The sequence below is a fragment of the Pinus tabuliformis genome, chromosome 3_1 (genome assembly GCF_031772625.1).
Source record: "Pinus tabuliformis cultivar Carrire ecotype Pingquan chromosome 3_1, CPIR1, whole genome shotgun sequence".
Classification (NCBI taxonomy): Eukaryota; Viridiplantae; Streptophyta; class Pinopsida; order Pinales; family Pinaceae; genus Pinus; species Pinus tabuliformis.
The window spans coordinates 185,988,699-186,003,423 of record NC_142301.1 but is presented as its reverse complement, the minus strand read 5'-3'; the positions used below and the strand labels follow the sequence as shown (position 1 = coordinate 186,003,423).

Sequence of the window (14,725 nt, the reverse complement as noted above, 5' to 3'; positions counted from 1 at the left end):
ATGTTACAGGGTATACTACTTTCGTGCACACTGATCATAAAACTATCAGGTATTTGATGAATAAACCAATAACCCCTGGTCATATTACAAGATGGTTGTTGTTAATTCAAGAATTTGATATTACCATTGTAGATAAGTCAGGGAAATATAATGTGGTTGCAGATTTCTTGTCTAGGATGGACACTACTAATAAAGGTACCCGTATAGAGGATAGTTTTCCATATGAAAATGTGTTTGCAATTTCTACTCACAGTCTGTGGTATGCAAATATTGCTATCTTTCTATAGGAAAAGTTCCTCAACTTACCTTACAAAGAACAATGGAAGATTATCCATCATAGTGCTCATTATTCATGGATAAAAGGATATCTCTTTTACACGGGACCTGACTAACAAATCCGATGTTGCATAAGTGAGGATGACATCTATGATGTCCTGAAAGCTGCTCATGATGGCCCTTGCAGGGGACATTTTGTAGATAAGCAGACAGGTCATAAGGTGTTGCAAATGGGGTACTATTGGCCCTCTATTTTTCATCTAAGTACTCTAGTGCTATTACTCCTCTAGTGTTATTACTCCATGGCAATTTCGTCTAAGTACTCCGGTGCTATTACTCCTCTAGTGTTGTTACTCCATGTTGATGAAAATTTCGTCAAAGTACTCTGGTGTTGTTACTCCTCCAGTGTTGTTACTCCATAGCGATTTCGACTAAGTGTTCAAGTGGTGTTGTTACTCCTCAGGCGGTGTTACTCCCCCGATGTTGTTACTCATCAAGTGTTGTTACTCCCTTCGATGATGTTACTCCTCTTTTGTTGTTACTTCGTCAAGGTAAGTCACCACGTACGTCCCCAATCGAATTTGTGGATTTGATCAATAATTCATTTGACATGAATCAATATGATCGTAGATGGTCATCCCCTTAGTTGGGGGAGGGTTTTATAATAAATACAAAGACACCATAATTAAAATTAAGTAATGACTTGTCATATCACTATTGAACCCTATGCTAAGTGTGTACACTCCACGATCCCAGTAATAGAAAGACACTACCTCCACTTTAAAAAAAAGAGACGATTATTTACAATTGGAATATAAATATAAACTGAATAGCTCATCGCATCGCATCATTGTATTAGTATTGTTTTGTTACCGCTATTGGAATTATATATCTAACACGTTAAAAACAATTCACATAATATGACATTGAAAATCAAAATAAAGTTACAGAAAAGCAAGACAATAGGAAATATAATCACCGCACAAAAGCAAGACAATAGGAAATATAATCACCACGGAAATGCACGACAAATAGGAAATCTAATGCTAAATAGAAAATTTAATTAACATTAAGATCTATAATCGCTGCAGGAAAGCAGGGAAACCAGAAAATCTAACGATTTGTGATATAAAATAAAATATATAATCAATATGAAGGCCAGAATCACACAGGATATCAAGAAATTGTTATTCTGTGTCATAATTTAACCAACAAAATAGTTATTTTAGCATATACTATTCACTGATTAGATGAGCTCAGTGCCTCTCTGCAGACTAAATGAAACACAAATAAGTTATAAAATTTAGATGGATAGGCGAATCCATATAGGATTATGACCAATCACATTCTCTACCATGAAGGTTATAGCCTTATAGCTAGTCTGTAGCACATGAAATAATAGTCTACAAATGCCTGCACATTAAATATTAGAGGAGCAGGAGGAGGCAGCTCATGTATGGGATCTCCAACTTCGCTTCTATCGGCGTGGCGGAAGTTGACAAAGAAATTGGGCTTTGGAGGTTGCGGAACTTCAAGGATTGCTTGCAGCATTTTAGCAACCTTTCCCATGGAAGGCCTTTCATCTGGTCTACTCGGAATACACCAAAACAATGTCTTCACCATTCTCCTAATCGCCTCCATCTGAAGGCCATCAATTCTTACCCCACTGAGAAGGCTTTTGTCAACCACTTCCTCTGCATTCCTCTCTAAAACCACCCAATCAAAAGCCCTCTTTGGAAAGAACCATTGATCACCCTCCACAGCTAATTGACTGAAGCATATATTCTTCCTTCCGCTTACAATTTGAAGAAGCACAATCCCAAAACTGTATACATCTACTTTTGCACTTATAGCTTCAGTTTTCTGCATCCAGTACTCGGGTGCCAAATATCCAGGAGTCCCTTTGATGTTTGACATGCTTAGACTGTGCTCTCTATCCACCAGCTTTGCCAGACCAAAGTCAGAGATCTTGGGACAAAAGCTCTCTTCCAGCAATATGTTCTCCGGTTTGATATCACGATGAGGAACCCATTCCAGGCACTCTTTGTGCAGGTAGACTATGGCTCTCGCTACCCCCACTGCTATTCGATATCGTGAGCTCCAGTCCAACCCAACTGTTTCTCCATCGCCCCTCTTATCGAACAGATATTTGTCTAATGACCCATTTGGTATATACTCATACACAAGCAGTCTGTGTTCACCTTCTTTACAGAAACCCCACATACGAACAAGGTTGAGATGATGGATTCTCCCTATCATTGTCACCTCTTCCCAGAACTGCCCTTCCCCTTGAGATACTCGTTTGAGCCTCTTCACTGCAATCTGTCTCTGATCAGGCAAAACACCTTTGTACACAGTCTCGAATCCTCCGCTGCCCACTTCATTGCTGAAATTGTTAGTCGCTGCTTTCAGCTCCGCGTATGTGAATCTCTTTGGTCCCCCGCTTGAAAGATTATGTAGAATATCTAAGCTAAAAATTCTGGTTATGTCTGTATTTTTGGAGTGCTGCCTCAGAAATGCCCAGAAAGCTAAAACTCCGCAGAAAAGCTCGATGCCAAACATGGAGAAAATTATGAAGATCGCGCATTGTATGGTTAGAATCGTTTGGCGGAAACGGCAGACTGAAGGCAGCCTCGCAAACATTTTCCACCATGGAGAGCATACCTGTGTATCGATTGTCAGTTGAGATACTTTTGTCTTTTGCAGACAGCTTCAATTACGTGCGCGCTTGCGAATCTGGAGACCAATATTCGTTCAGTAGTCTGTTGAAATGGAGAGCACAATATCCACTGCCATCCAATTTGTGTGTAAAACCCAGAAATGTGCAACTGTTCAAAGAAGTCGACATACATTCTTCCAATCTCACAATAGTCTTGATTGTCTGATTGCCTTCTCCACTAAAATTAACGTAATCTAGCGGGATAAACTGATAATCGACATTCTGATAATTAGGACTGCATAAAGGCTCTGAAAATTGAACAATTCTCTGGCAGCTGGGAGAATCAGTAATATCTGGAAGGAAGCCAGGTGGACATTGGCACCGCGTATTGTCATTAAATTCCGGAGTCTTGTAGATAGCGTTGTCTCCACAAGTACCGTGAATTTGGCAACGCTCTTGTACTGCTTCCCACACTACTTCCCAAGATGAAGAAGAGTTCCCCTTCCAGCTATAAATTCTGAGATTTCCATCGTGGTCTAAAGTTAATCTTCTTAAGGGATTGGCCGGATCCCCACTGTCTGATGCCATCAAAATCATTGGGTTGCTTGGACCGATAAGGTTCCCATCTTTTCTTAAACCAAGAGATCCATCAACACCCAGACTAATTGCTTCATTATTAACTGTCAAAGCCCAGTACCCTAATTTGCTCCTATTATAATACAAGGAGGGCGTTTGAGTTTTGGACTAAGAGGCAGAAAAGATATAAGCACCTGAGGCGTAGGTACTGCCATTTCTGGTAGACACCAATCTACTTGTCTGTGAGAAATTTTGTGTTGGAAGAAGAGTAAAAGTAGGAGAGTCGAAGCTCTACCAGAAATGGATATTCTTGCTTGTCTTGAACACCAAATTCCCTGAGTCTAACAAAACCAAACCCATTCCAACATCGGTTCCATTGAAAGTGTTGATCGGCCCACTCCATTTTCTCCCTTCGGCCTCAGAGTCTAATAATGTGAGATTTCCATTCTCAAGGGTCAAGGAATAATTGTAACCTACTAGATGATTTCTATTAGCCATCCATGCCATGGTCCTCTGAGGATCGTTGGCATACCATGCAGCAAAAGCATAATTATTTGGCGAAACATTATAGAAGCCGGCAAAAAATATCCCATTTGGACAAACCAGGTATGTGTTATTCCCAGGCTTTCAACCCAGATTTTTCAACTTAGTAGAGGGGACAACTAATTCCTTCCTCTCACCTCCTTCCCCACAACCCAATAAAATGAATAACTGCATTAAAAAACATTTAAGGAAAAGCCGCGGAGTAGTGCCCATTCTTTCTAACGTACCAGAACCCAAACTTTCTCCTTCGTTTCACGAATAGAGGTGGAGATCCCTGGTGCAACACATGACACTAATTCAATTGTATCATCAACTACTATACAAAGCAAATTTAGCATGTCCTGGACATTACAAATTTTGTCCTATAAATTTTGTAATTCAATTCTATGCAATACTATGTATGTATACCCCGAAGTTCTATATAATTTAGGGAGAGCCAGTTCGTATAAGTTAAGTTAACGAGCAATTTTAAGCAGGGGCTCCTGTCACGAGCTTGCTACTTGCTGCGTCTCTTCGTATGACTTTGTCGACTGACTGCTGGTGAACCAATGGTGAACCTACTCAGAACTGTCATGCTCTTATGACCTCAACAACGGCTTCCTCACCTAACAACGGCCTTGGCGTCCCTTTGTTCCTTTGGCGAACTTCCTGCGAACTCTGGATGAAGGCACAAAGACAACTACTACCGTAGCAGACAATATTAATGCGCAGACAATGTATTCAGATACAGAATGGTGTACTCATTTTATTTCAAAATGGATGTGACTTTGTTTACAGAAGAATTCTTACAGAGAGATTTCCTTACAGAGATTGACTATCTTCGCATTTACCAGGCTTTATGCTGTTCGCATGGAACAAGCAATACCGGAGGCTACCTGGCAAAGGACAGGCTCTGCCTCAGAATCAAACTTCAACACATATACTAACTGGTCGACTCTCTATATGATTCGGCCACTTTAATTAGGTTCTCACTAGTGCTAAGCACACTGATGCACAGGCTCCCAAATCACCTAAGGACTTAAGTTCTTCTCGTGATGCAAGCAGATCAGACAGAATCTCCGCAGATGCAGAGCAGGAGAGGCACTCGACTCAAACACACAAAACTCTAGACTCAATCTAAACTCGAATGCCTCCTTAATGAGAGGGGACAAACATTACTGTAGGCCATCTGTAAAAGGTGGATAGAATCATTACTTTTCGGATAGTGCTAAGGCGACGTCCGCACAAAGATTCCCATCAAAGGAAAGGAATAGTTTCTTTCGGGTAACGCCAGGGAAAATTTGATAGTAGATTCTGTCCGGAAAAGCAAATCCTATGGAAGATAACAAAGTGGATGCTTTCTTTCAAATCCCACGAGAAAATTATTCATGCCGATAAAACAAAGTGGATGCTTTTTCGTAAAAGACCACAAGAAAACTATTATTTACATTGTGGATGCTTTGGTACAGCAAAGCCCATGGGAAATCTAGTCACAGTTAATCCCTTGTGACTGGTCTGTATTATTTACATCAAAAAATAGTAAGGTTAGGGAATCTGTCCCTTTTATACTGCATTGTGTCCCAAGCTTTTGTGTAAATCCTGTGGACAATCATGGGCTTCCCAAGCACAATCTGGTACTGGACTTTGGTTAATACAAGCCATTCCATGTGTTCTCTAATATATTCTTCAAGGGAATTATTATATGGGGAGGACTTGTAAGTTGACCATTCACCTTCAGTCATTTGTTTAACAGTGTTATAAACAGGGTGATTACAGTCTGTACTACATTGCTCAATACATGGTTTGCAAAGATTTTTGCAATATTTTTCATGTTCTACATGGGCCATGGTAGTTCTGTTTATTCCATAATCAGTCCACCAGTCTCTAAACCACTTACATTGTTGATATCCTTGAAAATGACCAATGGCACTGAACCTGAGTCTGGTGTAGTAGGTTTCGATCTTGTCGTCAAGGTTGAGAAATTCCCACCAGAGTTGTTTGTAGTCTGCAAAGTTATACACTATATCTGGAAATATGATCCTGGGATCATTTCTTGGCCATCTGGTAGCTGGTTGGGTTCTAACATGGCTTGGTTCATTCCAGAGATCTCTTGTCCTGTATATACAGACATACCTTTCATACATTCCTGTGCTGCGTCCACCATGGCACCAAATAGTGGCAATGTTGTGAAAATTTTGTTCCAAAGCCTGTCGTGCAAGGTCACCATCCCGTCTTGCTTTATCATATATCATATCATGAATGCACTTTCCTCCTTTAGGGTATATTTTTCTTTCTGGAACAAAGTGTTGGAGGTCAGTGTGTGGCTGCAAATTGGCGTCTAGCACCTTCGTATTTCGGAGCTGCCACATGGGTTTCTAGTTTCTTTTATAGGTTTCCCAGTCTTGGTCATCAAGCACGGTTCTCAAGCCTTCTTTTTTCTAGTGTTGGTCCCATACTGTGATGATCATCATGACATGATCTTTTGTTTCAATGTATTCTATGCTAAGAAAATCAGGCAAATTATTGTCTTTTCCTTTGATGTTCTCTACCTGAAAATCAAAGTTTGCAAATAAACCCTGCCATCTGGCAAACTTGGCTTCTCCAGCCTTCTTGATGTCTTTTGTTAACACCTTCTGCAAAGCAGATGCATCAGTTCTTAGAAGAAAAGGTTTATTAATAAGATAAACTTCAAACTTACTGATGCGGTTCCATGCTGCCTTGACCTCTTTCTCTATCGTGGAGTAGTTCAATTCGGCTGGATTCCATACTCTTGAGGCAATTTGAACAACTTGCTCTTCTTTTCCAACCTTTTTCTTTAGAATGCCACCCCATCCAATATTACTTGCATCGGATTCAACTATTTTGTATGCAAGATCATCAACAACATACAAAATGGGCAAGGATTTTACCTTGGCCTTGATGTCCTTGACTACTTTTGTATGGACTTCTGTCCATTCACAAGGATTCTTCTTTAGCCTTTTGTTAAGATCTTTCTATCACTGGCGCAGTCTTGATAAAAATTGTTGACGTAATTAAGGCAACCTAAGAACCTCTACAGTTGGTTCTTATATGTGATAACATCTGGAAACTTATCTGCAAACTCCAATGCATGCTTTTGTAGAGAAATCTGCCCATTTCAGATCGTATGGCCCAAAAATTTGATAGTGGTTTGAAATACCTCTATCTTCTTCTTGCTAAGCACTAAACCATTGTGCTTAACCAAATTCTTAAAAATATTTACATGTTTAAAATGTTCCTGAATAGTCTTAGAAAATATTAATACATCATCAATATATACAATCAGCCAATCAAAATATGGCTTGAAAATATCATCCATTACCTTTTGAAACTTTGATGGAGCATTCTTGAGTCCAAAAGGCATGACATTCCATTCATAATGTCATGATGGTATGCTGAAGGCAGTTTTAAATTTATCTTTCTCGGCAATGGCCACTTGCCAAAATCTTGCTTTCAGATCGAACTTAGAAAATATCTTGGCACCTGCTATCCTTCTGATCAAGTCTCCTTTGTGTGGGATTGGATAGGTGTCATCAGGCAAGACTGAATTTAGAGGCTTATAGTTTATGACTAATTTGGGAATGCCTCTAATCTGTTCAGCGCTTTTGTTGACATAGAAACTGTAACAGTTCCAAGGACTGTTGGATTCTCTGATCAATTTTCTACTGAGGAGCTGCTGAATCTCTTTCTGGCAAAGATCTTGGTACTCTATGTTCATCGGGATGGCTCTGCTTTTACAAGGCTTGCCAGTGTATCCTTCCTTATAAGGGAGCTCCACTGTGTGCTGCTTCTTGTGCCAAAAGGTGTTAGGTTCTTCAAAGTAGCATTCTTCTTTTATTAGTTTCTTTAAATCTCCAATTTTGTTCTGGATCTGGGGCAGCTTAAGCTGTTCTTCTATTCTCAGCATACATTTCAGATCTTTTAATTCTGATAGTCTAGCTTCGGCTCTATCCAGATCTTGTACAGTGTGTACCATTGTAGAAATTCTAGGATTGGAGATATATGGGAGTTCAATTTTCTTTCTTGTCCCTTTTGAGGTGGGGACAGAAATAAAATATCCAGCTTTACCTCCTTTGAGTCTAAGTGACCCATGAGGTTCTACTGCTGCAAGAAAGATATTACCAAGCATGCAGTCTACTGGAATATGAGCTACTACAAACTTCATATAAATACAACGGCTTTCAAAACAAACAGATGCTTTGGGTACTTCGTATCTCAGCTTTTTATTACCCAATCCTACCACTTCTCTTTCTGTAGCACCCCAATATTTTGCTGGAATATTTTTCATATTCAAAATGTTAATATCTGCTCCAGAATCAATAAGAGCAATCATTTCAAACATTTTCCCTTTTATGCAGATATTTATCAGAACATGGTGTTGTTGGTATGAGATGGTTAACAATCTCATGTCTCTGAATCCAAAATTTGGATCCTTCATACCTTCAGCAATTTGTACTTCTTGATTACTGCTATGAGAAGCAGTATCCCATGGCTGATCATCATCATCTTCTTTTGCCATCTGTTTTCTTTTCTGGATTTCTACAACTTGAGCTTTTAGTGAAAAAAATTTGGTTTTGAGATTATGAATCTCTCGACTAACTTCTCCTAGAGTAAGTGATATTACTCTTTTTGGCTTCTACTAATGCCTTTGGAATGATTTTGTATTATTTTCATATGATGCATCAACAAAGAGAGATTTCTTACCTGGACTGTTTGAAGCTTTTGCTTTTAGCTAATCCATAAAAGCTTCCGTCAGGCGGTTTTTCATTTCTCCATCCTCCATGGCACGAATTTGTTACAGGATTTTTAGCTCTTCTTCTTCCATTGTGGCCATAAGGACTTTTTCCTTCTGGGGCTTAGGCTGTTCCCTGTGTTCTTCACTTGAGTCACTGAAATATTCAGAGTCAGAATTATATTGGACATGACATGCACATTCTTCAGAATTAGAACACAAACAATCTGAAGAAATAGAATCTGAATATTGCCCCATCTGAGCATGGAGTTCTTCTTTAGACAAAGAACTAAATGAATCATAAGAAGATTCATTTATTTAGTGTTGCTGAGCAATTTCTCTGATTGTGACATTCTAGCAGCATTATGTGCTGTGAGCATGAGAACCGCATTTCATACACACAATTGGTCTTCTTCCTTCTTGCTTTACCTGTTTGTTTCTTTGGGCAAAGACTTGGGACTTCTTTCTCTTCTTTAGTTTTGATTCTTCACCCTCTAGACATCGGGAGGAAGTGTGTCCAGTTTTCCCACATAGCCAACAAGTAATTTTATTCCATCAGTCTTGTTTATGAGTATGCAGATGGATATCAAGGGGATTGTAATAATGAGTTTTGGGAACATATTTATAATACCCTCTTTTTGTTCCAGAGGCTTGACCACGCCTCGGCTTTGAATATCTGCCTTTGCGCTTTGGGTAATTTCTTCATTTTTTGTAGAAAGTTTCTTTAAACTCTCTTTTGGCTTTTTTCTTAGCCTTCCTTTTCTTTACCAAAGGATCATCCAATGTTAATCCATATTTACTGCATATGGTTTTTCTGTCACGCAGTCTGGAAAGCTTTTCCAGAGACTTATTTACCTTTGAGCTAGTGCATAGACTGACCAGTGTCCTTGTAATGAGAGAATAAATTTCTCCCCATGTGTATGACTCAAAAGGTAATTGAAAGACTTCTTGCATTCTCATATAATCAACAAATTTAGATGGCAGAGCTGCAAGATATACCTGTTTCCATAACAGGTTCTTTGAGTCCTTGACTTCATATATTCTTTGCATCCAATCTCTGTGGAAGTCATCATATTGAGACATTTTGTGGCATTTTAAATTCATCAGAATGACTTCATTTTTATCAGCGATTTCCGTTTCACTGCCGCACCAATGTTCCAATATCATGGATGTAAGTGCTCCTATTATTTTGCTGATAACTGTGCCATCATGATTATGAATCACATCTCCTTTCTCATCTTTTATCACTTCTGCTTCCATTGTTTCTATGAGATTTGGAGATGATTCTGTCTCCCACCAGCTGAGGAGTGTCCCTGTAAAACATTGAATAATTGTCCTGCAAGCATCAATTTCAGATTTCCCTCGCATACACATGAGTTTATATTCTGTATACATGATATCAATCATTTTCCTTATTTGGCCTACACTCATGTTATCTATATTCCACAATCTGTGGGAATCTGGAAAAAGATGTGTGCGCTTCAGGAAGTTTTCCTTTGCCTTCCATGTCAAGTGCTGGATATCTGTTGAAGCTGTGTTCAAGCGGTTCATATATAGGGAGGATTTGTGTATCCTGGTCTTTATGTTCCTTCCCTATGTCTGCTTCTTCATCCTTAAACAAGGATGCTATTTTGATCTTATTTGTAGCCTCAGTATCTGATGAAGACATGGATACTTCTTTAGGAAATAATTCAGGAAACCTGTCTACAGATTTCACAGGGTCCTAAATTCTTATGATTATTTTTACAAGAAAGGAGTTTGGAACTGGTTTTTCAATTTTAGACAGACTTATATTTTCAACTTTGCCAGTTAAACCAGATATAATTTGTTTAGTTGTGTCTAAATGACCAACTAACTTTTCTTCTACTCCTTCTATTTTATTCAATGACTCTCTCGCATAAGAAAGAATCATGCTAGTTTCAAACTGTACATTGTTCAAACATTTATTTACATCATTTAATGATACTTGGACAGTATCAATTTTTTCCCTGACTTCTATTGATTTTGCAACATTCATTTGCAAGCCTTTTACTGCAGTATTTTCCAGTTAAGTTGTTCACTCGCTTTCTAAATCCTACCATCAATGCCTAAGGCATTGTCATCTTTCTGGACCAAAGGGATGGCTTTGGCTGCATTTATGTTTTCTCCTATGACAATTCCTTTGTAAGGAGGAAAGGTCGTAGGGGTTTCAATTTTTGATCCATCAAGTGCAGTCCAAGCATGTTTGCTTGCTGAGGTGTTGGTTGAACCGGTAAAGACATTCAAGGGAGCAATATTATCTTTCCATGAATAGAAATATATCCAAGTCTTATTCTTCTCCATATAATGCTTCCAATCGTCAGCAAATTGTTTCTTCTCTGCAGGAGTATAGTTCTGATCGAACTCATCTGCTTGAGGATTAGTGTACAAATCCAAATTTAGCATGGCTTTCATCCATTGGGCACTAATCTCAGATTTCAAGCATCCATCCATAAGGGAGAATAACTTATGCATTTCCATTACTGCAGGCTTTTTACAGTCAGAAGGAACAGGGCGAAATCTGCAATCTGGAATCAGGCCATTTGCTTGCTCAAGGTATCCCAAACCATATCTGGGTTTGGCTGGTCTTATCAAACACATCATCTCTGTCAGCCTTATATCTTCTCCTTCGAGAGTGGTAAGTTCATGCATCATGAGCACATGATCAGGATCTGATTCATGTGGGAAAGGAATATCTGTGCATTTGGGATTTGGGCATGAATTTACAGATGTAGTAGGAGGAGTGATTCCAGTTCTGGGGTTATGGTTTGAATGGAGGTTAGACTCAACCAGAGTAAGAATATTAACAAATTCTTGACAATCTGGGCATTTGACTTCTAAAGAAGAATAATTTACAAGTTGGGCTAATTCATACAAAGAATTGTGTTTACAAAAAGATGAAGAGGAACAAGTTGTATCTACAGTGGAAGGATCTCTGTAATACTTGGATTGCTTACAGGCTAACTCTATTCTTCTCCGGTCAATAGTAGATCTTCTGGGGAATGAGATAAATGCAGAAGACAGATTTTCTGTAATATCAGCGGAGGTAATAGCCTTAGGAATGAGAGGCTTAGGATTATTTACAACCCAGTGTTCTAGAAATGTCAAGTCTTCCCATCGAATGGTTTGATGCTCAATTTTATGATTCTTTGCATCAATGAGGACAACTATACTTGACTTTGAGTCTCTGCTCGGCGTATGGCGAATGGCTGGCCAAAGGGTATTGGTGTGACGGAAACAACCCTTGGTCTGGATGGCTATATTATATCTCTTTTCTTCATATCAAAACCAGTTCTTTGAATCTGCAATTGCAGAATCTAATCTATGGTTTCATCAAAGGTATACACAGAGAAATTGGGGTAACAGTCAAAGTAGACTGGGCCATCGGATAATGGAGCAACAATCTCGCCTATTAGGGAATCTGTATATTTGTTTTGTGTCATATCTCTTACAGTAGCAAGCACAAAAGTATTTAAGCCTTTATGGGTTAAGGCATTGATCCCTACTCGGATACATCCTAAATGAAAATAATTTGTCTTTAGTCTCTTTGCCTCTGCCTATAGTTCTGTGGGTTTTAATAGAGATATAGTCTTTACATTATCTGAATTCTCCTGGATCTGGCTTACAAACTCTTTAATGCTTATTCTAGTGGCTGCAATCAAATGAAAAGCAGAAAGGTCACTATACACTTCTGAGGGAGCTATCTAGGGTAGTTCCCATTGGGCTGATGGCTGGGATTATTCATAAGAAAGTTCAGCAGAGTTTAAAACTCTACTGGAGCTACTAGCAAACATTTCCCTTAATGGATTTTCCTCAACCTGTGAATCTCTCTCTTCAAGTTCTCGAAAGCAAACAGACTTTCAGAAAGATTCCATTCTTAAATGAGTATTTTAGTTTGTGAATACCAACCTCAAGAACCAAACGTTACTGGCTCTGATACCAATTTTAACCAGAGGCTCCTGTCACGAGCTTGCTACTTGCCGCGTCTCTTCGTATGACTTTGTCAACCGACTGCTGGTAACCAGTGGTGAACCTACTCAGAACTTTCACAAGAAAAGGTTTCAGTAAGAGGCAGCAGTTAATGACATGAGGAGAAAGGTAAGCTCGACTCGTCAGTTCATGTAAAGGAAGGACTTGCATTGAGAAGCCACGTGGCACGCCCACACCGTCCGTTTGACGTGTTGACGCCATATCTGTGAAAGTATCTGATATCTATCAACTTGTTTTGTTGTTCAAATCTTAATTCTTGTAACCTGTAATTTTAGAAATTATTAATAAAGAAAAAAGCGACACGTTTGGTTGTGGAAATTTGTTTGTTGAAAACAATAAAATATTAAATATAGTTGAAATCGATTTGATAGCGGGGGGAAATTCCAACAATACTTTGACGTTGATGTTCGACATGGTGGTGGAATTGAGACGGACAGTTAGTGTAGGTTTAGTCAGACTTTTCTCTCTTCTCTTTTCCTTATTTTTCCAGTTTGGACATATACATACAGGTTGTTCGATCCCTATTATTTTTAAAAATTTAATTTAATTATTAAATGTATTATAAAGATTTAATTTTATAAAATATATATTTTTTTATTTTAATTTAAATATTAATAATTATTAAATCAATATAAAAATTTAATTTCATATATTTTTTTTGTTCATTTAATTAAATTGATTAATTAAAAAATTTCATATAAACAAATGTTATATAAAATAAAGCATAATTTTCTTGGACATATAATATTGAATAACACAACAATATGGTTAATATATGTGAATAGTATATATTATATTAATAAGATTAATATTAACTATTAATAATAATTACTATTAATAGTAATTAATAATAATATTAATAACAATTACTATTAATATTATTTATAATAATAATTATCTTTATTTTGATTATTAATCACATCATAAGTTGTTGGTTGACATTTTCAACCATCTAATGTGGCTCATCCTAAAGATAAAGGTGAAAAAATCAATCAAAATGTAGCCAAACAACTCAGGATGTGATTAATCACAAAGACATTATCAAAACCAATATAAATCACAAAAGTCTAAAATCAAACAATAATTGTATTATTAATAATTATATTACTCATAATAAATTCATTCATATAAATAAAAATTAACAATATTTATTAATACTAATTATATTATCAACAATTCATTCAATCATATGCTTATTAATAATATTAATAATTAAAATTAATAATAATAATAATATAATTAATATTAAACATTATTAATAATATTTATAATTATTATTATTAGTTTTTAATAATGATTTTCAGATTAATTATATTTTCAGTTGTTGGTTCACATTTATAACTAGCTAATCTAGTTTATTTTCAGGACAAAAGTGAAGATGAACCACATTGATTAGTTATGGTTGGACCAACAACTTAAAATGTGATTACTATGAAAGACATTATCAAAATCAATACAAATCACAAAAATCTAAAATCTAAAATTATTATTATAATTAAAAATAATAATAATATTAAGTTTATGAAAGATTTTTTGGCATAAATCACGAGATAATCCATTTGTCGACGCATTTCGAACCAACTAGTGTGGTTCATCGTCAGGACAAGTTGAATGAGGAGATCAGGCTTTGCATGTTAAATAGATAGAGCAGAAACTCCAACGCTTGTATGCCGTTACCAGGTCTTGGAATACAGCCGTTGGAGTTTCTGCTCTATCTATTTAACATGCAAACCCTGATCTACTCATTCAACTTGTCCTGACGATGAACCACACTTGTTGGTTCGAAACGCGTCAACAAATGAATTATCTTGTGATTTACGCCAAAAAATCTCTCTTAAACTAATATGGATCACAGAAGCCTCAATTCAACAATAATAATATTATTAATAAAAAAATTAGCAATATTTATTCATAATAATAATAATTCATTCATT

The 14,725-nt window shown here is 37.2% G+C and overlaps 1 pseudogene; it reads right to left on the bottom strand.

The window, feature by feature from the left end:
* Positions 1-1,572: 1,572 nt before the first annotated feature.
* On the bottom strand, positions 1,573-3,918 carry LOC149186422 (G-type lectin S-receptor-like serine/threonine-protein kinase At1g34300; annotated as a pseudogene).
* Between the last annotated feature and the right edge of the window lie 10,807 nt (positions 3,919-14,725).